General features: G+C 45.4%; 2 protein-coding genes and 1 long non-coding RNA gene across 4 annotated transcripts in view; 1 reads left to right on the top strand and 2 right to left on the bottom strand.

The window, feature by feature from the left end:
- LOC140722806 (uncharacterized) overlaps positions 1-26,225 on the bottom strand; it is an 879,998-nt gene that overhangs the window by 73,236 nt on the left and 780,537 nt on the right. The window lies entirely within an intron of this gene.
- The window catches only part of LOC140722804 (uncharacterized), a 243,264-nt gene that overhangs the window by 185,207 nt on the left and 31,832 nt on the right, over positions 1-26,225 (bottom strand). The gene's annotated exons all lie outside the window — the stretch shown is intronic.
- Positions 191-15,195, top strand: LOC140722807 (uncharacterized). 2 transcript variants are annotated; one of them, XR_012097752.1, is made up of 3 exons: positions 191-334; positions 2,443-2,615; positions 14,583-15,195. It is a non-coding gene; the product is annotated as an uncharacterized lncRNA (long non-coding RNA). The 2 variants fall into 2 exon arrangements; XR_012097751.1 differs by having other exon boundaries at positions 2,439-2,615.

Below are 26,225 nucleotides of genomic sequence, written 5' to 3'. Positions count from 1 at the left end.
GGTGGGTAGGGCAGTATGTGAAGGGCGAGGAACAGTCACCGGTCACATGGGAGACCCTCCAGCGAAACGTGATCATGTTTTACCGCAGATCGGCAGCATTTGCGGGTTTGTTTCCGTGGCCCCGCCCACCGCATGTGACGCAAAAGAACCACATTGCGCATGCTCACAGGCCCAAGCTAGGCAGTGATGATTTTTTCGTTCTTTGTGGAAGTGGGTCAGCGGTGGGTCCGGGTTCGGGATCGGGATCGGGATCGGGAGGGGGTCCTCGCCCCCTTGAACGGGGAGCCGGAGACGGATTATTCTCTGCGGGGCAACACCAACAAATTTCCCTTCGGTGAGTATTGAAGCCGGTCCCAATCGGGGAGGTCTGACGTTGAACAGTGAGTTAACTTTCCCGAACTCAAACAAGAGAAAATCTGCAGATGCTGGAAATGCGAGCAACGCGCACAAAATGCTGGAGGAACTCAGCAGTCCGGGCAGCATCTAGGGGAAGAATACAGTCGACATTACCGGCCGAAACCCTTCGGCAGGACTGGAGAATAAAAGGTGGGGGTGGGGAAGAGAGAGAGAAAGACAAGGTGATCGGTGAAACCTGAAGGGGGAGGGGATGAACTTTCCCGAACTGGCGGCCTCGCCTCGCTTCCTTCACAGAATCTGCCGGGGTCGGTCCGGGTTGTGAGACCCTCACACCGAACCGTCTGAGATGAGCCGCCGCTCAGCCCCTGGTGTTCTGGTCCTATTAGCAGGATGACGTAAACATGTTTCCATATTGTTACTGACAGAGAATTGTATAATTGCTGTTCTGTGTGTTATCTGAATGTACTTGCCTGTGATGCTGCTACAAGTCAAGTACACTGTTAAATGCAAAACCCTGAACAGTGTTGATAATCAGAGGGATCTTAGACTCCACGTTCATCGCTCACTGAAAGAGACTGCACAGATTGATCGGGTGGTTAAGAAGGCAAATGGCATGGTTGTTTTTATTAGTTGAAGCATTGAGTTCAAAAGTCGGGAAGTTTTGTTGAAGATTTATAAAACTAGTTAGACCACATCTGGAGTGTTTCATTCAGTTCTGGTTGCCCCCATTCTCGGAAGGATATCGGGGCTTTGGTGTGGGCGCAGAAAAGGTTTACCAGGATATTGCCTGGATTAGAGGGCCTGAGCTTTAACGGGAGGTTGGACAAAATTGTGTTGTTTTCTCCGGAGCCGTGCCAGCTGGAGTGAGAATGGATGGATGTTTATAAGATTACCAGAGGATTAGAAGCCATGTCTCAGAAAGGCAGCGTCCATTATCAAGGACCTCCAGCACCCAGGGCATGTGGTTTTCTCAATGTTACCAGCAGGTAAGGAGGTACAGAAGTCTGAAGGCTCACACTCAGTGATTCAGGAACAGTTTCTTCCCCTCTGCCGTCCAATTGCTAAATGGATATTGAACCCTTGAACACTACCTCACATTTAAAATATATAGTATTTCTGTTTGTTGCACGATTTTTAATTTATTCACAGAAACATAGAAACCCTACAGCACAATACAAGCCCTTCTGGAGATCTGCACTAAAAACTGAAAATGTTTGAAGTCATCCTGACAAAATGTTATTAACCTGAATTGTAAAGATTGTTCCTCTCCCCACAGCTGTTCCTTACATGCTGAGCAGTTTGGTAATTCCAATTTCTTTTTATTACATTCACTCTGGATTGGTTTATGTTTCCTGAAATGTACCGGTTTTAATGTGGAAGTGGAAATGGCTCACTCTGTGACAGTTGAACAATAAAGTAACCACAACTTTTCCCTGCGAATTACCCTAGTGCCAATTAGTTTGTTATTCCTAGAAATGTGTTCAGTACAGTTGTTGTGAACAAGGTTTACAAGAATAATCTCAGGAATGTTCGGCGTTATGTATGAGGAGCATTTGATTGTTTTGGACCTGTGCTCAATGGAGTTCAGAGGGACGGTGGGGGTGGTGGAGGGATGTATGGTTAAGTAAACCTGCTGAATGCTGAAAAGCCTGGATACAGTGGACATGGAGCGGATGTTTCCATTAGACTGTGATCTGACAGCACAGTCTCGGAATAAAGAAGCTTCCCTTTAAAACTGAGTGGAGAAAAAAATTTGGCCAGAAGATGTCTGATCTGTGGAATTTGTTGCCACAGAGGTTGGTTGAGGCTGCCATTTGGGTATATTTATGACAGAGATTAATATATTCATGATTGCTGAGTAGCTCAGGGTTACAGGAGGAAGGCAGGAATATGGTGTTGGAATGAAAATCAGCTGTGGTTAAATGGTGGGGCAGACCAGATGGATCAAATCACTTAATTCTGTTGCTGACTGAATGATGGCTCCTCCTTATCCCATATTGTTTTGTTCTTAGTAACATTAACCAGAAATGTTTGGTTCTCCTTTTTATTGTTATTGTGCTTCATTATCTCTCTGGTTCAAGTTAGACCTGCGGTGAGAGGTTTATTGGAAGAAAAACCCCAACTAGAAGCAAACCACGGCTGAAGACGAGGGAACAGCAACAAGTGAACCAGCCTGAGGACTGAGAGCATTAACTGGAGAGAACAGCTCTGCCTCAAGAGACTCTGAGATTCCATTGATTCAGTCAGGAGAAAGTTTGGTGAGTCTCATTTACTCAAACACTGATCTTTTAGACATTACATAGCTGTGTAAGGGAAGGTGGGATATAGTTGCAGTGAGACTGAATGTGCCCAGAACAACCAGTTATGCCTCTGTCAGACCCAGTTGCAATCACTCCAGGTCTGGTAATGAGCTTCCAGCAGCCCAGCCCTTTAAAACCACTCCTATTCTGTGGAAGTCGAATCTGGATAAAGTCACTCTGAGACCATACAGTACAAACTCTTTATTCCAAGCACCCGGGGCTTACTCAGTTAGTCGCTCAAACAGGAACAGTCTGTGACTGTTCCCACCCAATCCACTAACTGACTAACAATTCCCCTTACACCACAGATATATCCGTCCAGATACCCCCACACAAGACAGGCTGGAGCCAAAGATATTTACTACATGACAGGCTGGAGCCCCTAAAGACAAACTACAAAATAGTCATAATGGTTTACACACACAGAACAGACTGAAGCTGTCCTATCTCTACATGTGATTGCGCAAGGAGATAAGCATCTTGAAACCCTAGCTAGCTGCCCGCAAGAAGAAATATGGCTCAGCACATCGGTTGATCATCAGCAGTTTCTTTCAGAAAAACAGGCTGCTATTGTTTAACGAAGTGTTAACCATTTTACAGACTTTATCCTTCCCTCCTTTTGATCATTACATTATCAACAACGCAGTAACCTTTTACAGTGAAAGCAACTGACGACAGCATTGACTTATCAGTGGGTAAAGACAGTATACAACAGTAATTGTAACAAAGATATGTACAACTATTAGGACATAATGCAGTATCATGCCCCACATATTACCAAACAGGCCTTCAAAGATCACCATTTCGACCCTTCGGTGAACCAGTGTAAATCCTGCCCTACTTTCTTGATGCTGTCAATCTCCTTTGCAGTGTGCTCGGAGAGGGGTGTAATGTTAGTAGATTCATCAGGGATATACGTGCAGCATTCTGTGTCAATAACAGCACAGGTTCCCTATTTCTCAGCTGGGATAAACTTTAAAGCTGTATGATTCTGTATGACTGTTTGCCAGTTTGCAATCATTTCAGTGGATGTTTCTGTCAGGGCCCCTGCAGTATTGTGGCCAGCTCCTCAAGTGCTGTATCCAAATTGATTATCTCTCGTGAATTCCTGGCTACTCCATAGGAGAGAAAAGTAATCATCCAAAATTAATCAGTCTCAGTTGTTCCTCTCGGCTGCTGGGCACCTGCAGGTATGGCCAGGATGCATGTTTCCCAGTATTGGAAGTTCCATTTGATGGGGGCCTGAGACACCATCCCTCAAAACACTGACAGCCACAGTCATCTCTGTCTGGACCACAGATCCTCATCTCACTTCCCCGGATGTTATTTGAGAAAGCCCAGGCTGAGAGTTCCTCACTCTGGTTGAGCAGGATTACTGACATTGGAACCATAGTTTTACAATGCTGTGGAATTTCAGCACAAACCCAGCAGGACCCTAGTTCTACCTGTTTGGCATAGGTATGACAGAAAGATGGAAATGTGTTAACATGGGGGCCCCCGGATGCTGGGGGGGTGGTCGGTAACACCTGATATGGTCCTCTCCACCGCAGTCCGAGTTTCCCTCAATCCCAGTTCTTCATCAGGAAAAAAAATCCCAGGTTCCATGGTGCGGAGTAGTTCTCTTCCTTGTAAGCCTGTCATACCTGTGAATGTATGCTTGGAAAATCTTGGTTAGTTGGCATATATATTTCCCCATGTCTTCCCCTCGCGTATGAATATCCAATTTTGCTGGTAGACTTTCTGGGAGCAATAATACACAAGGTCTTAGTCCCCAGGGTGTTTTCATGGGCCGTCCATAAACGATTTCAGCTGGTGACAACCCTGTTTTCCCCTGTGGGGTAACCCTCATGTGGAACTGGGTAACGGAAGGACCTTCAACCAAGTGAGTCCAGTCTCCACTGTTAGTCTGGCCAGTTTACTCTTCAGAGTGCCATTGGCTCTCTCCACTCTGCCAGCGGCCCGTGGGTGGTATACACAGTGGAATTGTTGCTGGATAGCTAGTTCATTACATACGCCTTTGTTTACCTTCATCACAAAGTGTGGGTCATTGTCAGAGCTCAGCATCTCTGGCAGGCCGTACCTGGGAAGTATTTCCCGTAATAATACCCTCACAACAGTCATAACAGTATTATTGGTAGTTGGAACAGCTTCAACCCATCTACTAAACATTTCTATAATATCTAAGCAGTATCTATAGCAATGTACTCTAGGCAATTCAATAAAATCAACTTGTAGACACAAAAAGTTCCACCTGGCAAGGGACTCGTACCCTGTTTGCTCCTTTCCCTCCTTTCCCAGGTGTGTACAATTATGTATATAATCAACCAATATTGGTAAAAACTGTGTAGGAACACAAACCTGTCCCGCTGGGAGATCCAAAAACCTAGGTCAGGGTCTTTCTGGCACCCCATCTGGGACCACAGTTTTCACTCCTCCTCAGAGGCGTCCCCCTGAGAAGAACAAAACTCGAGGTAGCTGTAGAGCAGTGAGTAAGTTGTTTACAAAGGTGGCATTACTAATGGGGTGGCCAGAGGAAGTCAGGAATCCCAATGTTCCCAGAGAGCCCTGTAGTCATATACAATTCCAAATGTATAACGGGAGTCTGTGTAAACGTTCCCACTTTAGTCTGTTGCTGGGATACAGGGATGAGTCAGAGCAAACAGCTCAGCCTTCTGGGTGGAGACAGCCGCTTCAAAAGAGGCTTGCTCAATTACTTCACTGTCCGTCACTATCGCATAGTCAGAATATCATTTTCCTGCTGGATCCACAAAGGAGCTTCCATCCTCATAAAACTTTGCCTCGGGATTGAGGGGATATTGCTAAATGGATGGGAGAGTCTGTCCTTCTTTCATGGTGATCCAGACAGGGGGACAGTTGGTGCGACAGATTTCTTGGCCTGAAATTACACAGAGATGGGATACAGCATCTTGGGATTGGACACTATTAAAAGGTTGTCTTAACAGATATCCCGTCTTCACCTCAGACTCCTTCCCGTATTGGACTAGACCCGCGGCCAAGTGTTGCCAGTCTCCATCGGTGCTGGAGGCTTGTTTCGTTAGGGTGTAGGCCAAGAACCCTGGGCTCTTTGGCTTGAACCTAGTGCAAACCCTAATGGTGGTATGGGGAACTACCAGTTCTGTCTGTCACCAAAGGAAATCCGGAAATTCGGCCAGGAATGCAATACCGTCTCTTCCTTTAACCTGTCTAATCACCGTGACTGGGAACTTCTGTCCATCGAGGGGTGCATAATATTGGCTTTCCTCAGTGGCGCACCCCGTAGGGTCAAAGCACAGAGTCACATGAGGGTCGGCTGCTGGCAGAAGGAGTGGAGACCAAATTAAGTGCCCTCCACTTGGGGGTCGGAAACTGGGGAAGCTGTCAGTTGTTCACCTGTCAAGGGTGACAGCATTGTCTGTGCAAAGAATCTCGACTTCCAACAGACGGAGCAAGTCTCTCCCTGCTAGATTACACCCCCGACTGGTGGTGACTGTAAATGAAACCTCACACTGGCTCCCCTGGAATTCCACCTGCAGTGGCTGGGTACGTGAATATGTACGTTCCGTGCCTTCAAACCCTGACAGAGTGATTATAATGTCTGATAGCTGGAATCCCTTTTCCGATACTATTTCCTGATTGAGTGTTGTGGTTGCCCTCATATCAATCATAAACGGAACTGGATTTCCAGCAACTTGCAATATTACATTGGGCTCTTCCTGAGGGTTGGCACTCATGGTTGGAAGCATCTTCTTGTCAATTTCTAAACGGGTTGTTGTCCCCACCTGTCCCTTGGTAGGTTTTTGCTCCCATTTCTGTTCCTCAGATAAAGCCCGTTCGCATCCTTCTTCCCACTGAACATGTTCACTTTAAATATTAGTTCCCTTCAGGGTTGATCGAGATTCGAAAGTTGGGTCCTAATAATATGTCAAAGCTTGTCGCATTCGATTTCAGTAATTGTCAGGCCAATCCATATTATTTGTTTTAATCATGTTGGCTAACTTAGTTGGTAAGCATTGGAGCAGTAGGGCATTGAACTGGGGGGACAGATTCCCATCATTAAAGTCTTGGTCTCCTGCGAAGGTGCCGTAGCAGGCCACAAATTGCTCTCAATAGTCTGGTCCCGATTCCCCAGGCTTAGGTTTGCATTCAGGTACTGCTGTTCAGGAGGATTTAAACTAATGTGGCAGGGGGATAGGAACAAGTGCAGAGAGACAGAGGGGTGCAAAATGAGAGTAGCAAAATTCCATATCCACCGTCAACCCTTTAAGTATCATTTGCCAATCTATCTTAGCTAATTCATATCTCATACCTTCAAAGCTACCCTTCTTTAAGTTCAGAACCTTTGTTTCTGAATTAACTCTCCTTCTTAATGAAGAATTCCACCATATTATGGTCATTCTTGCCCAAGGGGCCTCGCACAACAAGATTGCTAACTAACCCTTCCTCTTTGCTCAATATCCAATGTGGAATGGCCTGCTCTCTAGTTGGTTCCTCAACATTCATATGCAATGGCAAGCATTTAAAGATTGCAAGGATGAACTACAGCAAGTGTTCTTCCAGTTTGGCAATAGAATAAACCAGGGAAGGTAGTGCACCCGTGGCTGACAGGGGAAACTAGGGATAGTATCAAGTCCAAAGAAGTAACATACAAATTAGCCAGAAAAAGTGGCACACCTGAGGACTGGGAGAAATTCAGAGTCCAGCAGAGGAGGACAATGGGATTAATTAGGAAAGGGAAAAAATATTATGAGAGAAAGCTGGCAGGGTACATTAAAACTGACTGTAAAAGGTTTTATAGATAAGTGAAAAGAAAAAGATTGGTTAAGACAAATGTAGGTCCCTTACAGTTAGAATCAGGTGAATTGGTCATACGGAACAAGGACATGGCAGACCAATTCAATAACTACTTCAGTTCTGTCTTCACTAAGGAGGACATAAATAATCTTCTGGAAATAGTAGAGGACCGAGGGTCTAGGGAGATGAAGGAACTGAGGGAAATACATGTTAGTAGGGAAGTGGTGTTAGGTAAATTGAAGGGATTAAAGGCAGATAAATCCCCAGGGCAAGATGGTCTGCATCCCAGAGTGCTTAAGAAATTAGCCCAAGAAATAGTGGATGCATTAGTGATAATTTTTCAAAACTCCTTAGATTCTGGATTAGATAGATAGATAGATACTTTATTCATCCCCATGGGGAAATTCAACTTTTTTTCCAATGTCCCATACACTTGCTGTAGCAAAACTAATTACATACAATACTTAACTCAGTAAAAAAAAATATGATATGCATCTAAATCACCGTCTCAAAAAGCATTAATAGCTTTAAAAAGTTCTTAAGTCCTGGAGGTAGAATTGTAAAGCCTAATGGCATTGGGGAGTATTGACCTCTTCATCCTGTCTGAGGAGCATTGCATCGATAGTAACCTGTCACTGAAACTGCTTCTCTGTCTCTGGATGGTGCTATGTAGAGGATGTTCAGAGTTATCCATAATTGACCGTAGCCTACTCAGCGCCCTTCGTTCAGCTACCGATGTTAAACTCTCCAGTACTTTGCCCACGACAGAGCCCGCCTTCCTTACCAGCTTATCAAGACGTGAGGCGTCCCTCTTCTTAATGCTTCCTCCCCAACACGCCACCACAAAGAAGAGGGCGCTCTCCACAACTGACCTATAGAACATCTTCAGCATCTCACTACAGACATTGAATGACGCCAGCCTTCTTAGGAAGTACATTCGACTCTGTGCCTTCCTGCACAAGGCATCTGTGTTGGCAGTCCAGTCAAGCTTCTCGTCTAACTGTACTCCCAGATACTTGTAGGTCTTAACCTGCTCCACACGTTCTCCATTAATGATCACTGGCTCCATATGGGGCCTAGATCTCCTAAAGTCCACCACCATCTCCTTGGTCTTGGTGATATTGAGACGCAGGTAGTTTGAGTTGCACCATATCACAAAGTCCTGTATCAGTTTCCTATACTCCTCCTCCTGTCCATTCCTGACACACCCCACTATGGCCGTGTCATCAGCGAACTTCTGCACATGGCAGGACTCTGAGTTATATTGGAAGTCTGATGTGTACAGGGTGAACAGGACCGGAGAGAGTATGGTTCCCTGCGGCGCCCCTGTGCTGCTGACCACCGTGTCAGACCTACAGTCTCCCAACCGCACATACTGAGGTCTATCTGTCAAGTAGTCCACTATCCAATCCACCATGTGAGAGTCTACTCCCATCTCCGTTAGTTTGTGCCTTAAGATCTTGGGCTGGATGGTGTTAAAGGCACTAGAGAAGTCAAGGAATGTAATCCTCACAGCACAACTGACCCCCTCTAGGTGAGAGAGTGATTTGTGCAGCAAATACGTGATGGCATCCTCCACTCCCACCTTCTCCTTATATGCAAACTGAAGAGGATCCTGGGCGTGCCTGGTTTGTGGCCTCAGATTCTATATTATCAGCCGCTCCATGGTCTTCATCACGTGCGACGTCAAGGCAACAGGTCTGAAGTCATTCAACTCCTTTGGTTGTGGTTTCTTCGGTACCGGGACAATACAGGATGTCTTCCACTGTCTGGGTTCTCTTCTCTGCTCCAGGCTCATGTTGAAGATACGCTGTAGTGGTTCTCCCAGCTCAGTCGCACAGGCCCTCAGTAATCATGGGGAAACTCCATCCGGTCCAGCCGCCTTGCTGGTACAGATCTTCCTCAGTTGACCTACCACCTGTGCAGCCATAATCCTGGGCGTGGGCAAGGTCTCCTGTGATTGGCTATTTTCCTGTGAGGGAAGTAAGCCTGGTGTGGATTTCTGCGGTGAGGATGAGATTGAGCTGTCGAACCTGTTGAAGAAGTTGTTCAGCTGGTTCGCTTTCTCCACATCTCCACTTATGTTCGCCGTCCGCTTTGCACCGCATCCGGTGATGATCTTCATCCCATCCCACACCTCCTTCATGCTTTTTTCATGCTTTCCTGAGGATTGGAGGGTGGCTAATGTGACCTCACTTTTTTTTAAAAATGAGGGGAGAGAGAAACCAGGAAATTATAGACCGGTTAGCCTGACATCGGTGGTGGGGAAAATGCTAGAGTTGGTTGTGAAAATGTGATAACAGCACATTTGGAAAGAGGTGAAATAATTGGACAAAGTCAGCACGGATTTGTGAAAGGAAAATCATGTCTGTCGAATCTTACAGAATTTTTTGAGGATGTAACTAGTAGAATGGATGGGGAGAATAAGTGGATGTCGTATATTTAGATTTTCAAAAGTCTTTTGACAAGGTCCCACACAGGAGATTAGTGTGCAAACTTAAAGCACACAGTATTGGCGGTATGCTATTGATGTGGATAGAGAATTGGTTGGTAACCAGGAAGCAAAGAGTGGGAATAAGCGGGACCTTTTTAGATTGGCAGGCAGTCACAAGTGGGGTACTGCAAGGCTCAGTGCTGGGACCCCAGTTGTTTACAATATATATTAATGATTTAGACGAGGGAATTAAATGCAGCATCTCCAAGTTTGCAGATGACACGAAGCTGGGCGGCAGTGTTAGCTGTGAGGATGCAGGGTGACTTGGATAGGTTAGGTGTGTAGGCAAATTCATGGCAGATGCAATTTAATGTGGATAAATGTGAGGTTATTCACTTTGGTTGCAAGAACAGGAAAACAGATTATTATCTGAATGGCCAATTAGGAAAAGGGGAGGTGCAATGAGACCTGGGTGTCATTGTACACCAGTCATTGAAAGTGGGCATGCAGGTCCCTCAGGCGGTGAAAAAGGCAAATGGTATGTTGGCATTCATAGCACGAGGATTCAAGTACAGGAGCAGGGAGGTTCTACTGCTGTTGTACAAGGCCCTGGTGAGGCCACAGCCGGAGTACTGTGTGCAGTTTTGGTTCCCTAATCTGAGGAAAGACATTCTTGCCATAGAGGGAGTACAAAGAAGGTTCACCAGATTGATTCCTGGAATGGCAGGATTTTTATATGAAGAAAGACTGGATCGACTAGGCTTATACTCGCTGGTATTTAGAAGATTGAGGGGGGATCTTATTGAAACGTATAAAATTCCAAAGGGATTGGACAGGCTAGATGCGGGAAGATTGTTTCCAATGTTGGGGGAGTCCAGAATGAGGGGTCACAGTTTAAGGATAAAGGGGAAGCCTTTTAGGACCAAGATGAGGAAAAACTTCTTCACAGAGTGGTGAATCTGTGGAATTCTCTGCCACAGGAAACAGTTGAGGCCAGTTCATTGGCTATATTTAAGAGGGAGTTCGATATGGCCCTTGTGGCTAACGGGATCAGGGGTATGTAGAGAAAGCAGGTTCAAGGTTCTGAGTTGGATGATCAGGCATGATCATACTGAATGGCGGTGCAGGCTTGAAGGGCCTAATGGCCTACTCCTGCACCTATTTTCTATGTTTCTATGTGTGGAAAATTAAAATCTCCCACAATCACAACCTTGTGCTTACTACAAATATCTGCTATCTCCTGACAAATTTCCTTCTCCAATTCTCGCTCCCAATTAGGTGGTTTATAATACGCCCCTATAAGTGTTACTATACCTTCCCCATTCCTCAATTCCACCAAAATAGGCTCCCTAAATGAGCCCTGTAATCTATCCTGTCAAAGCACCGCTGTAGTATTTTCTCGGACAAGCATTGCAATACCTCCCCCTCTTGCCCTTCTGATTCTGTCACACCAGAAGCAACAAAATATTGGAATATTTAGTTGCCAATCACACCCCTCCTGCAACCATGTTTCACTAATAGATACAACATCATATTTCCAGTTATCAATCCATACTCTAAGCTCATCCACCTTTCTTAAAATGCTCCTAGCATTAAAATAGATGCATTCAAGAAACTTTCCACCTCTTCCTCTATGTTTATCCCTAACAGTGCAAATAACTTTATTATCTCTTTTTTTCCCTTCTCCCCTACACCTTCAGTCTGAGCGCTCCTATATCAGGGAGGAAGTTCAAATCATCTGTGTGTTAAAAGTTTAGCCATCATGTTGACTGAAGGCAGCTGCAGGTTCATGAGGTACTGTTACTGTCAGATTCTGCAGTTCTTCTGGCGGCTCATCGCACCCAGGACTGAACCCTGGTCACTGAGCATTGGAGGAGTCTGTTCAATTGATGTTAGCCTTAAACTAGACTGGCATTTAATATTGTGGATCTGTGAAAGATAAATCAGTTCAGTATCAAATCCCGTGTCTCAGGTACTTACTGTCTCTACCACACTCACAATGTACACTAGAAAGGCCACTCAGCCCATCTGATTCCTGCCCATGTTTCTGTTCCATATCAGTATATCAAAATCTATCCCTGCCGTTCCTCTCTCACCCTCCCTGAGATGACAGGTTGCAACTAGTCACCACTCCGTGGGATAGGAGATTTCCCGTGAATTTCATGGAAACATATAAATGCACAACACATTACTGATGCTTTGTCCCACATTGCTGTGCCGACCATGTATCTTACTCTAGAAGCTGCTTAGAATTACTCTGCCGCATAGCCACCTATTTTCCTAAGCTCCATGTACCTATCTGAGAGTCTCTTAAATGACCCTATTGTATCTGCCTCTACCACCGTCGCTGGCAGTGCATTCCACACACACTCCACTCTTTGCTTAAAAAACTTAGCTCTGACATCTCCTCTGTACCTACTTCCAAGCAGCTTAAACCTATTTCCCCTCATGTTAGCTGTTTCAGCCCTAGGGAAAAAGCCTCTGGCTATCTACACGACCAATGCCTCTCATCATCTTATACACCTGCATGATTTTTTCCAGGGTGAATAAGACAATGAGCTCACTGTGGTTTTGACGTTCTCTCTCTCTGTCTCTGACGTCACAGTCCCGCCTCACTCAGGCACTTAAAGTGACACTCACAGTAAGCGAACCTGCTGTCTCGTAACACAATGCACCTCTAAAGTCTGACAGCAGACTAGCGAGTGAAACTTCGATGGTGCAAAGTCAGAAACCAAAGAGTTGCCAGCCTGAGTCAGGGCTTTGGGGCTCCAGAGAGAGATGGGGTCTAGAGTTTACCAGGAGGAGGAGGAATCAGACCAGCAGGATGTGGCTACAAAAGAGAGAAAAGAAACATTTGGAAACTGGTTGACCGAAATAATGGTGGTTAATTTCAGGCAGCAAATGTGGAGAGGAATAAAAAGACAACGTTTAGGCCGAGCCCCTTCAGCATGCCTAGCCTGTGTACTCCGCTGCTTAGTTGCTCTCTGAATTGCAGAGTTCCTCCAGCGTTTTGTATGTGTGCGTCTCTGTATTCCCAGCAACTGCAGAATCTCCTGTGTTTTATATCTGCATTTTACTTTGGCATTAGATACACGTTGATATTGAGTATATTGTTTATGGGAGCCGCTTTCTACGTTAAAACAGCTGCAGATTTTTTCTATACACACTATAAAAAAAATGAGGTATGGACATTGAACCGGTGCTTGCAGAAATGGTTAATGGCACCGTGATTACCCAGAGGGCCATGCGTTAAGAATTTTGCCGGCGCTGAAGCGCCGATGAAATACACCAACATCAGGCTGAGGACGTCCCCGAGTATCACGCATGCGCGCAGTACACAGAAGGCCTTGAAAATGTCGGGTGCAGGTAAGACCGATTCTCCATGTTTTTATCTAAAACACCGACTTTGGGACAATTCCTGTGAAATCCGGACACCATGGCCAACAATCCCGGGACAGTCCTGCTCTTGTCCATGTCTCTCATCCCCACGATCCATACACGGGCCCAAGGGAGCTTCCGGCTTCTGAGTGAATGGGAACCGACGGATCTCTCAGACAGAGCTGAGCTCCGGCTATAATAAAGGCAAGGATTAGGAACTCAGAGAACAAAATCTTTTACATCACCAGTTGAGAAAATCACCTTTGTTCTATCTCCAATCACTAACAACAGAAAATCTGCAGATGCTGGAAATCCAAGCAACACTCACAAAATGCTGGAGGAATTCAGCATTAGTACTCTTTTCCATAGATGCTGCCTGGCCTGCTGAGTTCCTCCAGCATTTTGTGCCTGTTGCTTGTTCTACCTCCTCTTGTTCTGGACTTTTCTACCCATGAGAACATGTTTTGTCCCATTTTCTCTGGGTACTTAATGATATCAAACACCTTTGCCAGGGGAAGCAAGCAGCTTTCACATCCCAAATGTGCCAGGCTCTAATGAGACAGACTACTGCCCTTCCCTTCATATTCATTGGCATTGCCATCACTGAGTTCACCACTGTCAGTCATTGAGGGAGGCTTCAGGGGAATACAGAAACTGGTGATACTTGTGTGTATTCTGGTGTTGCAAAAGTTGCTGGAGAATTTGCAAGTGGGAAGAAGTGGAGTGATATTTGGAAATCTGACTTTTTAAAGCGTAACTTAGCAAGCAAACCACATATGGACAATATGTAAAAACTTTGGTGAGAAAATCCTTCATTACCCATTACAGGCCAGCTTCATAGGTTGTGTGAGAATGCAGATGAACTGGATCGAACCCAGAGGAGATCAATGTTCCTATTGACAGTGATTTGCCAGCTGTTAAAATGAATACCTCTCTATAAAAATTCACTGTGCACAACTTGTCACTGGGTAAAAAAAATACACAGTGCAAGATTTATGTACACACTGGTTATTACAAGTTAGAGGGGGTATTGGAGGGAAGATGGGGAGACCTGTAGTGTCCCTGATGCCCTCACATACAAGATGTGCATCCAGCTGCAGCTTGTAACCCTGCACTGTAAGGAGTTGGAACTTGAAACGCATATGGGAATTGATGGTCATTCCAGATACCAGCACTCTGCCCAGTCAGGAGATGATTTATCTTCCAACTTGGGTTTAACCTCACTGTAACAGTGTGATACCAAATCAAACCTTGGCAACTCAAGTGATCTCATTTGAAATGTTGTCCTACACCCATTGATAGATTTTGTAAATCTTTTACAGGTTAAAAACGAGAAGGAATTTGTCTCCAGGAATCTCAAACACGACACGCCAGTTTTGTTGTCTCTGTCTAGATATTTAAGAAGTGGAGCAAGGGATTCAATTGACCATCCTTCCTGCTCAGACTGTGGGGAGGGATTCACTTGGTCATTTGAACATCTAGCAAGCCCGTCATCTTACAGAGGAGAAAGGCCTTTCACCTGCTCAGACAGTGGGAATGGATTCACTCGGTTATAACAATTGAAGGTACGTCAGCAAGTTCACACTGCGCTAGGCCATTCACCTGTTCTGTGTGTGAGAAAGGATTCTGTCGGGCATCCCACCTGTGCACACACCAGTCAGATCACACTGGGCAGAGGCTGGTCATCTGCTGAATTTCGGGGAAGGGATTCTCTCGGTCATCTGACCTAATGGCACACCAGCGTGTTCACACCAGGGGGCGGCCATTCACCTGCACAGTCTGCGGGAAGGGATTCACTGCATCATCCAACCTACTGGTACATCAGCGAGTTCACACTGGGGAGAGGCCATTCACCTGCTCAGTCTGTGGGAAGAGATTCACTCAGTCATCCCACCTACAGAGTCATCAGCGAGTTCACACTGGGGAGAAGTCGTTCACCTGCTCAGACTGTGGGAAGAGTTTCACTCGGTCATCCTGACTACTGGCACACCAGTCAGTTCATACTGGGGAGAAGCCATTCACCTGCTCACTCTGTGGGAAGGGATTCACTCAGTCATCCCACCTACTGAGACATCAGCGAGTTCACACTGGGGAGAGGCCCTTCACCTGCTCAGTCTGTAGGAAGGGATTCACTGAGTCATCCACCCTACAGAGTCATCAGCGAGTTCACACTGGGGAGAGGCCATACACATGTTCAGTCTGTGGGAAGAGATTCACTCATTCATCCCACCTACAGAATCATCAGCGAGTTCACACTGGGGAGAGGCCATTCACCTGCTCAGTCTGTGGGAAGGGGTTCAGTCAGTCATCTGACCTGCAGAGACATCAGAGACTTCACACTGGGGAGAAGTTGTTCACCTGCTCAGAATGTGGGAAGGGATTCATACTGTCATCCTACCTACAGAGACATCAGCGATTTCACACTGGGGAGAAACCATTCACCTGCTTACTCTGTGGGAAGGGATTCACTGAGTCATCCACCCTACACAGTCATCAGCAAGTTCACACTGGGGAGAAGCCGTTCACCTGCTCAGACTGTGGGAAGAGTTTCACTCGGTCATCCCAACTACTGGCACACCAGTCAGTTCATACTGGGGTGAAGCCATACACCTGCTCAGTCTGTGGGAAGGAATTCACTCAGTCATCCACCCTACTGGTACATCAGCGAGTTCACACTGGGGAGAAGCCGTTCACCTGCTCAGACTGTGGGAAGGGATTCACTCATTCATCCAGCCTACAGAGTCATCAGCGAGTTCACACTGGGGAGAAGCCGTTCACCTGCTCAGACTGTGGGAAGAGTTTCACTCGGTCATCCCACCTACAGAGACATCAGCGAGTTCACACTGGAGAGAAGCCGTTCACCTGCTCAGTCTGTGGGAAGAGATTCACTCGGTCATCCCACCTACAGAGACATCAGCGAGTTCACACTGGGGAGAAGCCGTTAATCTGCTCACTCTGTGGGAGGGGATTCACTCAGTCATCCCACCTACAGAATCAGCGAGTTCACACTGGGAAGAAGCCGTTCACCTGCTCAGACTGCGGGTAGAGTTTCACTCGATCATCCCAACTACTGGCACACCAGTCAGTTCACACTGGGGAGAAGCCATACACCTGCTCAGTCTGTGGGAAGGGATTCTCTGAGTCAATAAACATTACTGAGTCATCAGCGAGTTCATACTGGGGAGAAGCCATTCACCTGCTCAGTCTGTGGGAAGGGATTCACTCAGTCATCCCACCTACAGAATCATCAGCGAGTTCACACTGGGGAAAAGCCGTTCACCTGCTTAGACTATGGGATAGGATTCACTCAGTCATCACAACTACTAGCACACCAGTCAGTTCACAGTGGGGACTGGCCGTTGTTATGAATCCCTGGGTTTCCTTTGCTGTGGACTGTCATTTTAAGAGAGAGAGACAGAGATTAAGAAGGTGAATCAGTCTGACTTGCAGCTTGTTTACATCGCTCGCAGCTTGTTTAGTTTTAACTGAGGACACAGACACTCAGAGTCAGTTGGAGACGAAGGAGGAAAAATGGAAGGATCGAAACCAGAGAACTAGTGACCAAGGGTCACTGTTTAGAAGTTTCCTATGCCCTCAATGGTGGGTTAATTATCGATTCATGTACATCGAATGTGTGGTTGTCACATTGTTTGATCCATAGGAGTGGATCTGATTTGGGATATCCTGTGGAGACCACTTATGTGTTAACCCTTGCCTGGCTGTGGTGTGGTAGTTCACTTGAAGACGATACCCCTTGTGACAAGTCACTTTTGGTGATAATCAGTATGTGGATTTGGAATGATGACGGATAAAATCTACAGCGACTGTTCTTTCATTTTACAACCATGGAACCTGAGGAATTCTACATATTTGCCTTCTCTCGCTATTTACCCTGGATTACAAATCTCTCTCTCTTATCGCCTATTCTGTAGTTGAACTGAACTTTCATACTTTACCATCTTATCTTGTTTAAGTTGCATATTACAAGTAGATTCTAATAAAGACAGATTTAACATCAAAATCAGACTCCAGGTGTAGTCTATTGCTGCTGGCTTGTTTCTAAAGCATTCTGGTTCATAACAAATTTGGGACCTGCGTCTGGGATATGAACAAATTTGGGGGCTATTGATCGATGAATTATCGATTTGATTGGGGAAATCCCTTTTGATTTATTTGTGTGTGGAAATCAGCAGCAGTGGACATTTATAAATTTCTGGAAGCAACAACCCCTAAGGCATTAGGAAAAGCCAAAAAGAATGAATTGCTGACTGTTGCTACTGGGCTGAATCTTAAGCAGCTAAGGGGGTGTGAAGGACCAGGGCAAGCATAAAACTGGGAGAGGAGGTAAAGGTAAAACAATAGGGGTTATATTATAAAATATAGGCATCCACCCCCTTTTTCAGAGACTGGGATCCCTGGTTCAACCGGTAATGATGTGCATTTCAATGTGTTCACCTCTCAGTCCTCGATTCTCTAAATGAAAGGGTTATCACATTTGATCTTCCTTCATATGATGACCCAACCATTTCAGGGATCAGTCTGTTGAAACTTCATTGCACTCTCTATAACAAATACTCGCTAACCACTTTGTTAATCCTCTGTGCAAAAAATGTCCATCTTCCGCAGCCCCGTTTTGCCCCAACCACTCACCTCCTACCCCTGTCATTGGCCCCACTTGCAGGTCAACCGTCTGCCGGTGTTTCCCCCCCAATGTGAATCCCTCTGCTCACCACCACCGTGGGCTCAGATTTTTCCACAGATTTCCACCGGGACAAATATCCTGTCCGCCCCCTCTCACATCATCTTCACCCTTTCAATAAAATCCCTCCTCTCCCTCCCCAGGGAACTGGCATCAAACCGACGGGCCGAGCAGTCTCCTCCTACCTCTCGGTGACACATCAGACTCCGGCCGCAGAAGACGCTTCACAAATGCCCCAACTTCCCTTGGAGGGAAATGGAAATAAATCAAAAAACGGAGATTTACTCCGCTGTGATATGGAGTTTGAGGCCGGAGCGGGAGGCGAACTCAGTGGGGGTAAGGCCCTCTGGACTTGGTGGTAACAAGTGATTGACATTGCTTTGCACCAATGGGAATTGCGCAGACCCTGAATCCTCTGTTGACAGCAGTGGGGAAGGGTTCGTCACGTGATTATTAGCCCAGCTATTAAACTGATAAAGCCTGAGCTTACCAGCGCATGGATGACGTAAGACGCTGTGCACGTAAGGGCAGATCCCGGTATGGGAAGCCCATGCCTGACGTCAGGCGCGATGGGGTCTGTGTGACGTCACCTGTGGGGATGCACTCACATTTAAATGCACCTTAATGTGCGTTTCTTATGATTTCAGAGGGAAAACAACATTAATCACCGGTTTCGTAACTGAATCCAGTGTTGTGAGATGTAAAGTCCCTTGTTATGTGTCCGGCTGTGCCGTGTTGTTTGGGGGCTATTGATCGATTAATTATCGTTTTGATTAGGCATATCCCTTTTGATTTATTTGTGTGTGGAAATCAGCAGCAGTGGATATTGATAAATTTCTGTAGGGTGGATGACTGAGTGAATCCCTTCCCACGTACTTCCTCATCCAAGTCATCCACTCTTGGTCTTCCTGGAATCATTCTTTGAAACTTCTCCGGACCCACTCCAATACGAACACATCTTTTGCTCAGATAATAAGTCGGAAGTACAGGTCGGAATCTGCTCACCATACACCAACAGTGATCTGCCCAATGCGTTATAAAGCTATAGTATCGCATCCTTGCTCTTATATTGCTAACATTGCAGTTGTCATCCTTAATCAACTCCATCTGCAAGCAAACCTTTAGGGCCTCTTGCTCAAGGGCTCACAAGCACTTATGCACCTCTAATTTTTTCAAGTTTCTCCCATTTATTTTTTTTTCTACGCCCAATTACTTCTACCAAATGTACATGACTTGCATACACTGTATTTCAACTGCTACTTTGCTGGCATTCTCCAGACCTATCGAAGTCCTTCTGCAGACTCCCGCTTTGCTCTAAACTACCTGTCCCGTACCTATCTTTGTATCAACTGCAATGTTCGTCACCAAGGTATCAATTCCGTCATCCGTATCATTCAGATTTAACATGAAACGATGCGGTCTCAATACTAACCCCTGCAGAACAGCATTAGTTACCGACAGCAAAACAGAATTGCCCACATTATTCTGACTCTTTCTCCCTTGTCAGTACAAGTTTCTTTCCTGTAATTCCATGAGCTGTGATCCTGTTCAGCAGCCTCACGTGCAGCACCTTAGAAACATAGAAAACCTGCAGCACGTTACAGGCCCTTTGGCTCACAAAGCGATGCCGAACATGTTCTTGCTCTAGAAATGCCAAGTGTTACCTACAGTTCTCTATTTTTCTCAGTTCCGTGTACCTATCCAGGACTCTCTTAAAAGACCCTATCGTGTCCGCCTCCACCACCATTGCCGGCAGCCCATTCCAAGCACTCACCACTCTCTGTGTAAAAAACTTACCCCTGACATCTCCTCTGTACCTACTTCCAAGCATCTTCAAACTATGCCCTCTCGTGCTAGCAATTTCAGCCCTGGGAAAAAGCCTCGAACTGTCCACACGATCAATGTCTCTCATTTTCTTGTACACCTCCATCAGGTCACCTCTCATCCTCCATCACTCCAAGGAGAAAAGACTGAGTTCACTCACCCTATTCTCAAAAGGCATGTACCCCAATCCAGACAACATCCTCGTTAATCTCCTCAGCACCCTTTCTTTGGCTTCCACATCCTTCCTGTAGTTTGGTGACCAGAACTGAGCTCAGTACTCCAAGTGGGGTCTGACCAAAGTCCTATATAGCTGCAACATTACATCTCGGCTTTTAAACTCAAGCCTGCGGTTGATTAAGGCCACTGCACAGTATGGCTTCTTAACCACAGAGTCAACCTACATAGCAGCTTTGAGTCTCCTATGGACTCCGTCCCCAAGATCCCTCTGTTCCTCCACACTGCCAAGAGGCTTACCATTAATACTATATTCTATCATATTTGACCGAAGAAAATGAACCACATCACACTTCTTTGGGTTGAACTCCATTTGCCACTTCTCAGCCCAGGTTTGCAGACTATCAATATCCCCCTGCAACCTAACCCAACCTTTGTGTCATCAGCAAATTTACTAACCCATACATCCACTTCCTCATCCAGGTCATTTATAAAAGTCACTAAGGGTAGGGGTCCCAGAACCGATCCCGGAGGCAGACCACTGGTCACCGACCTCCATGCAGAATATGACCAGTCTACAACCACTCTTTGTCTTCTGTGGGCAAGCCAGTTCTGGATGCACAAAGCAATGTGCCCTTGGATCCCATGCCTCCTTACTTTCTCAATCAGCCTTGCATGGGGTACCTTGTTGAAGATCATCTGAAAATCCAAGCAAACGACATACACTGCCTCTGCTTTATCTATCTTGCCTGTTATTTCGGCAAAGTATTCCAAGAGATTTGTCAGTCAAGATTTCCTCAAAAGAATCCGGCTGACTTTGGCCTACTCATCATGTTTCCCCAATTACAGTACCCAAAAAACACACTCTTAGTACACTCTACCATCTTCCTGACCACTACGGTCAGACTAACAGTCAAATAATTTTCTTTCTTGTGCCCTCTCTTCTTAAAGAGTGGAGTGACATTTGCAAATTTCTGGTCCACCAGAACCGTTCCAAAATCTAGTGATTTGTGATAGATCATTACTGATCACTTGAAGAGAAAACTAAGGGGGAACTTCTTCATTCAGAGGCGGGGAGAGTGTGCACCGAGCTGCCAGAGCAAGTGGCAGGGACGATTGTAATCTTTAAGAGAAATTTGCTTAGGTCACTGAATGAGAAGCATATGGAGGGCTATGGTCCAGGTGGAAGTAGTTGGAACTCGGAAGATTAATGCTTTAGCATGGACTAGACTGGCCGAATGGCATTTTCCTGTGTTGTACTCTTTTATGTTTTATGCCTTCACAATCTCTTCAGCCTCCTCTTTCTGAACTCTGCGGTGTTTTATCTACCTTCAGGCCTTTCAGCTTCAAAAACACCTTCTCTCCTTGGTAAAAGCATGTATCCTCACTTCTGCCCCAGCTACTGCTGAATGTTTGGCATTTATGTAATAAATTTAATGACACAACTGTAGTGGGTGACTTCAATCTGCAGGAGGATTAGGAAAGTCAGATTGGCGTGAGATCGCAAAAGAGGGGATGTATTGAATGCAAACGAAATGGCTTTTTAGAGCAGCTGATGGTTGAACTTACTCAGGGAACTTCTATCTTACATTGGGTGTTGTGTAATAACCCAGATCTTATGAGGGAGGTTAATGTAAAGGAACCATTAGAAGGCAGTGATCATAATATGATTGAATTCCTACTGCAATTTGTGAGGGAGAAGCACAGGTCACATGAGTAGTATCACCATGGAATGAAAGTGAATTACAGAGGCGTGAGAAAGGTGATTCCCCAGGTGGATTGGAGGATGCTGGTGGAGAAGACGCCAGAGCAGACATGGCTGACGTTTCTGGGAATAGTTCATAATGTACAGGATAGATATGTCCCACAGACGTAGTTCTCAAACAGCGGGGCTAGGCTATCATGGCTGAAAAAGGAAGTTAAGGACTGTATAAAAGCATATAAGGTAGCAAAAGTGAGTAGTAGGTTGGATAATTGGGTAGCTTTTAACATCCAACAACAGGCAAATTTAAAATAAAAGCTATAAGGGGAAAGGTGAAATATGACCGCAAACTATACAATAATATAAACCAGTTATAAAATATACGAAAGGGAGGCAAGAGTTGATATTGGACCACTGGAAAATGATGCTCATGGGGTACAAATGGGGAAGAGCTGGTAGATGAACTTGATAGGTACTTTGCATCCGTCTTGTCTGTGGAAGACACCACCAGTGTGCCAGAGATCTGTGAGTGTCAGGGAGCAGGAGTGAGTGCCATTGCTATTACAAAGGAAAACGTGCTCGGCAAACTCAGGTTCTTAAAGTGGATAAGTCACCTGGACCAGATGGACTACATCCCAGAGTCCTGAGAGAGGTTGCTGGAGAGATAACAGATGCATCGGTCATGACACGTTAAGAATCACTTGATAACAGATGAGGTTTTGGGGTACTAGGAGACTAATGAAATAATAAGTCAAAGCCAGCATAGGTTCTGTACAGGGAAATCTTGCCTGACAAGTCTGTTACAAATCTTCGAGGAAGTCATAAGCAGGATGGACAAACGAGAGGCAGTGGATATTATTTACTTGGATTTTCAGAAGTCATCGGATAAGGTGTCACACATGAAACTGCTTAACAGGATAAAATCCGAAGTAATACTGACATGGATAGAGGAATGGCTGACAGCCAAGAGGCAGTGAGTGGGAATAAAAGGGGCCTTTTCTGGTTGGCCAGCAGTGACTTGTGGTCTTCAGGGGTCAGTATTCGGTCCGCTACTTCTCACATGGTTTGTCAGTGATCTGGATAATGGAACTGATGGGGTTGTGTGGCTCAGACTGTGGAAAGAGATTCACCACATCATCTCTCCTAGTGACTCACCAGTCAGTTCACACTGCAGTGAGGGATTTCACCTGTTCGGTCTGTGGGAAGAGATTCACTCAGTCATCTAACCTACAGAGACACCAGCAAGTTCATATTGGGGAGAAGCTGTTCACCTGCTCAGACTGTGGGAATGGATTCACTCGATCATTCAACCTACAGAGTCACCAGCGAGTTCACACTGGGGAGAGGCTGTTCACCTACTCAGTCTGTGGAAAGGGATTCACCACATCATCTCACCTAGTGACTCACCAGTCAGTTCACATTGCAGAGAGGGATTTCACCCGCTCTGATTGTGAGAAGGGATTCACTCAGTCATCTGATCTGCTGGCACACCAGTGAGTTCTACTCGGGAGAAGCCGTAGACCTGTGAATGTGGGAAGGCATTCACAGGATCATCTCATCTATTAAAACACCAGGGAGTTCACACCACTTAGAGGCCGATCGTCCGCTCAAACTTTGGGAAGAGATTCTCTCTACTGTCTCCACCAAGGCTGCATCATTGTGTTCCACTGGGGAGAGGCCATTCACCTGCTGTGAATATGGGAAGGCATTCACTCAGTAATCTAACCTTGTAATACACGACTGGGTTCACATTGGAGAGAAAGCTTCAATAAGCTGTAGGCTGGATATTTGTCCATCCCCATTGCTGAATGCAATTTCGAGAGTGACTGGGGGAGTCTAGTACAAGAGGGCATGATGTAAGGTTTGCAGGGCGCCCATTCAGAACAGAGATGCGGAGAATTTTTTTTAGTCAGAGGGTGGTGAATCTGTGGAATTTGTTGCCATGGGTAGCAGTGGAGGCCAAGTCATTGGGTGTGTTTAAGGCAGAGATTGATAGGTATCTGAGTAGTCAGGGCGTCAAAGGTTATGGTGAGACGGTGGGGGAATGGGACTAAAGGGCAGATTGGATCCACTCATGATGAAATGGTGGAGCAGACTCGATGGGCCAAATGGCCGATTCTGCTCCTGTGTCTTATGGTCTTATGTGATTTTTTTTCTCATGTGTGTTATTCCTCTTCCTCCTTCTGTCCAAGGTAGTGTTGATCTCAGTGGGTTTGAGTGTAAATAGTCTTTTCTAAACTTGTCATTTCAGTTCTTACTTATCTTTGTAAATTTTACTGATCGAAATGGGACTAAGATATTTTCATTAAAAAAAGTCAATGTCGGTATTGATGGAAGTGTTTATTGCCGTTGTTGTAATTGTTAACTATTGAGCTCTGTTCGGCAGTTTTTTAAAGCCTTGAAATAAATTTTGTCAAAGGTTTTCCCAATATTGCACTACTTTCTGTTGCTTTTGCTTGTTGATTTTTCAGATACGTGGTTATCACGAGTCCCGGTGAAGGGTCATGGCCGGAAATGTTGATTCCCATCCATAGATGCTGCCTGACCTGCTGAGCTTCTCCAACACTTTGTGTGAATTTCTCTCGATTTCTTGCATCTGCAGGTCTTCCTGTTTCCCAGATATTTATATGTTTAGTGAAATAACAAGCCGGCCGTGGGGTTGTGTGGCTCTGTTGGTAAAATATTAAATAAAATCATTAGATAACAGGTGGCATAGGGTTGGGCAGTGTGGAATCTGTGGGTAGAATTAAGGAACAGCAAATGTACAAAAAAATCCTTGTTGGTAATTGTATAGTGACCCCAAAACAGTATTTGGTGCACAAATTACAATGAGAGATAGAAAATGAGTGCCACAAGGGCAATGTTACAATAGACATGGGGGATTGTCATGCAGGAGATTAGGAAAATCAGGATGGTGTTGGTCTCAAGAGGAGGAATTCCTAGAATGCCTACAAGATGCATTTTTTTTTAGAGCAGCTCGTGGTTGAGCCCACTTGGGGATCAGCTATTCTGGATTGGGTGCTGTAATGAACCGGAATTAATTAGGTCACTTGAGTTCAAAGAACCCTTCGGGACAAGTGATCTTAATATGATCAAATTCACCCCGACATTAGAGAAGGAGAAAGTAAAGTCAGATATGAATAAAAAGAGAATTATAGAAGCCTGAGAGAAAAATTGGTCAAAATTGATTTGGAAAGAACACGGGCAGGGATGAAAACAGAGCAGCAATGGCTGGAATTTCTGGAAGCAATCTGGAAGTGACGGGATATACACATCACAAAGAGGAAGTAGTATTCTAAAGGTAAGGTGACAAAACCATAGCTGCTAAGAGAAACCAAAGACAACATAAAGACCAAAGAGGGCACAGAACAAAAATTACTAGGCAGTTAGAGAATTGGGAAGTTTTAAAAATGAACAGAATGCAACCAAAACAATTAAGAAGGAAAAGATGGAATACACAGATGAGCTAGCCTGTAATATTAAAGAGGATACCATTTTTAATTTCAGGTACATATTGTGTAAAAGAGAGACAGAAATGGATATCAAACCACTGGAGAATGATGCTGCAGAGGGAATAATGGGGTGAGGGTGAAAGGTGATGGCTGATGAACTGAATAAGTATTGTACTCACTCTTATCTGTGGAAGGCACTGGCAGGAATATGGAAGTCCCAAATGTCAGTGGTCAGAATGTGTAATGTTACGTTATTCGGGAGTAAGTAGAAGGAAAGGCAATGGGCTGTGATTTTTTTTACTGGAAGGAGAAATCGATATTCATGCCTTCAGGTTGGAGCTACGCAGGTGGAATATGATGTGTTTCACTTCAACCCTGAGGCTGTCAAGTGGAGCAACTCCAGCCATTGCTATTCTGCCATCATCCCTGCTAGTGTCCCTTTCCAATCAACTTTGGTAAGATCTTCTCCAGTGCCTCCATAGTTCCCCTCACTCCACCAATAATAATGCATCTTGTTTTACCTTTCCCCTCTCAAAGTGAAGGGTGAATTCAGTCATGTTATTATCACTGTATCCACATGCTCCCTTTACCAAAAGCTCCCCAATCAAATTTGGTTCATTCCAGAATTAACTTTTCCCTAGTGGGCACAATTGCAAAGGGAAGGTAGGTCACATCCGGAATTTTCAACTTAGCAGGCGATTTCCTCTGACGTATTGGGAAATTGTGTGCTAGGCTAGTTACAGCAATGGCTTGCCATTGTTGTATTTGCCTTCTGCCGGGTGAGATTTTTTTTTAAGAGATCACCAGCTCTTAACCCAGCACAGATGGGTGCCGGCTGGATTCAAACTCACGACCTCCCGCCACTGATGCCACTACACCACCAGCCAGCTACACAATTCCAAGATGATCTAAAAGGCATCTCATTGGTATTTTCCAAATTCCCTCTCTTGAGATCAAGCACCAACCTAATTTTCACAATCTACCTTCACCCATCACACTCATGGACTATTTGTCTCACTCCCATCGGGGGTAGATACGCAGCGTCCTCACCAGGACTACCAGCCTCTGGGACAGCTCCTTTTCCCAAGCAGTAAAGCTGATAAATATCTCTGCC

This window comes from Hemitrygon akajei, unplaced genomic scaffold (assembly GCF_048418815.1).
Source record: "Hemitrygon akajei unplaced genomic scaffold, sHemAka1.3 Scf000089, whole genome shotgun sequence".
In the NCBI taxonomy this organism is placed as follows: Eukaryota; Metazoa; Chordata; class Chondrichthyes; order Myliobatiformes; family Dasyatidae; genus Hemitrygon; species Hemitrygon akajei.
This window is presented reverse-complemented; position numbering and strand designations above follow the sequence as displayed.